Source organism: Austrofundulus limnaeus, unplaced genomic scaffold (assembly GCF_001266775.1).
Source record: "Austrofundulus limnaeus strain Quisiro unplaced genomic scaffold, Austrofundulus_limnaeus-1.0 Scaffold565, whole genome shotgun sequence".
Lineage (NCBI taxonomy): Eukaryota > Metazoa > Chordata > Actinopteri > Cyprinodontiformes > Rivulidae > Austrofundulus > Austrofundulus limnaeus.
This window is the reverse complement of record NW_013952967.1, coordinates 225,406-228,062: the sequence shown is the minus strand read 5'-3', so window position 1 is coordinate 228,062 and position 2,657 is coordinate 225,406. Positions and strand designations below refer to the sequence as shown.

Here is a 2,657-nt window from a genome sequence, read left to right as displayed (position 1 = left end):
GTGCTACTTGGGTCTCAAATCCTAGATGGTTGCTCAGGTACATGAAAGGACTATTTAATTTACGGCCACTGAGGCCTCGTTACACTCGGATATGGGATGTCAGTAGTGTTTTGACTTATTTCCTCATCGGAGTTTAAGTTTGTAAAATTTGACATTAAAGCTGACAGCATTGCTGGCATTGGTCACAGCAGCAAGAGCTCAGGCACTGGTGGAGTTAGATTTAAGTTATCTGCAAGTAGCAGGCGATCACTTTAAAGTGAATTTTTAATTTATGAACTCACTAAAACAAGTAAGTTGGGCGAACCGATTCAGGAGATTATTCTGGAGAGATACTCTAAACCAGAAATTTGTGTATTGGACACATTGTTTGAATATATTTGTTGCACTCGGGAACTAAGGACGTCAAGTAGATTGTTGATTTCATACAAGAATTTTTCTGCGGTGTCTACATGCACTATTGCCAGATGGCTACGGACAGTGCTCATTAATGTAGGAATTGACCCCACTCTTACAGAGGAGCTTCTGTTTCAGCAGCATTTAACAGTGGCGTTTCACTGAAACAGATTCTACGGACCGCAGATTGGACTTCAGTTAATATGTTTAAAAAGTTTTATTACCGAGAGTCCGGGGAAGGGACTAAGTTCTCGGATAGACTTTTGAGTTGTAATTTCAGTTAATCTGTATTTTCTTTCTTGAAATAAAATTTTTGTTGGATTGCATCTCCATTGAGGTTGTGTGGTTGAATCCTGTGAAATAGTCCACGCAAGCAGTGTGATTGTCATCAGCTTTGAACATGCTGTTTACATCTCTTAGACGAAGGCGAACGTAAATGAAAAATAATGCCCCCTCATCCCAGCAGGTGTGCAGGATGAGGGACATTATTTGAATTGTAGTGAGCCTGAGGCTCAGAGAACACCCACCACTTTTTTGGAGCTAGATTTAGGGGTTGGCTGAGACCCTCCCTTTTTTAAAAYTTTGATGACAATMACGTGGCGATGAAAAGTGACGGAGGCCAGGCTAGGGAGCCTATTTATGGGGTCGCTAGGCATCATGGGTAWTTGCCTCTTTGAAGAARAGACCTCGCTCTCACAATATCTCAAATGATGCTGTTTACATCTCTGAGCCTCAGGCTCACTACAATTCAAATAATGCCCCTCATCCTGCACACCTGCTGGGATGAGGGGTCATTTTCCAAAAATCAGAATGAGAGTAGCTGACCACAGCCAAGCTCTGGATCTCTGTTGCTGAACAACATTYTGTGGTTTTACGGTAAATGGACTGAACTTATAGAGCACTTTATCAAGTCCCTCCGGACCCCAAAGTGTTTTTACACTTACAGACATTCACCCATTCACACTCACATTCACACACTGATGATGGCAATCTACACTGTAGCTACAGTTGCCCTGGGGCACACTGACAGAGGTGGAGCTGCCATGCATCGGTGCCACCGGACCCTCTGACCACCATCAGCCACAAAGCAGTATGGTGGCCATAATTCAACTGCCATAAAACTCTGTGATGTAATGGAACAACATGGGTGACAGGGCATTTTAATGAAATCCTGTTATAAAGCTAAGTTTCTAAGAAAAAAAACAACAAGACTAGGGATGCATGATACATCAGCATTAATATTGGTATCGGCCAAGGTTTTAGCATCATTGTTTAGCATATTGGTATCGGTCCAATAAGTAAAACTGGGCCAACACTAACGTCTGATATCGATTTCCCACTTTTTAGCTTCGTGTTTCTGTTTTGGGAGGGGAAATGGCTGGTTGAGTGGTATTTGTTTGATTATGAATGATTGTGAGGCTGCGCAGGCAGGAATTACTGAAGTAGAGAGCCATGTCAGAGGTTTCGTCATTTTTTTACGGTATCGAAAAAGACAAGTGTGTTTGTGAGTATATGTATAGAAATAATTTGTGTGTTTGTGTAATATTGGTAAATATCGGCTATTGGCCATAACAGAAATAATAATATCTGACATAGATATTAGCTGAAATTTTCATATCGGTGCATCCCTAAATAAGACTAAAAGGATCACAGAACAGATGACTGAACTTATTGCTCAGGATGACCAACCCATCACTGTGGTGGAGAAAATAAGTTTTTGTCTCTTTCAGGTGTTTCTAAGCCAAGTTACACCCTACCATTTTGACACTACATATTTGCTATTTGCTGGGGACTCGGTGTTGTCCGAAACTTCATCTCAAATTAGGCCTGTCACGATAACAAATTTTGCTGGGCGATTAATTGTCTCACAAATTATTGCGATAAGCGATAATATTGCCTGGTGATCATTTTACAACTAATAATTATAAAAGCGTAATGTAATAAATCAATAAACTTTAATTTTTAAAGAATGTTTAACAAAGTGGACTCTCAGTCTCTAACAAAAATGCACTTGAATAAAAAAAAACCCAAAGAACAACAACAACTAAGACAGTAAATAAACAATATTAAAGAGCAGCATCTCTTTAGAGATGAAGCAAACTACACAGCCTGGTGAGGACCCACTGTTTCTTATGGGGACATAAGCCCAGTTCACATCCCATGTAAAGTTTAGGTTTAGGGTCAAATGATAATAGAAAATACTGGTAAATGAATGAAAGTCAACGCAAAGTCCCCATGAGGATAGAAGAACAAACGTGTGCGTG

At 40.2% G+C, this 2,657-nt stretch overlaps 1 protein-coding gene across 1 annotated transcript in view; it reads right to left on the bottom strand.

Moving 5' to 3' along the window:
- Nucleotides 1-2,657, bottom strand: part of med13a (mediator complex subunit 13a) — a gene marked incomplete in the record, with an annotated part of 244,898 nt that overhangs the window by 34,913 nt on the left and 207,328 nt on the right.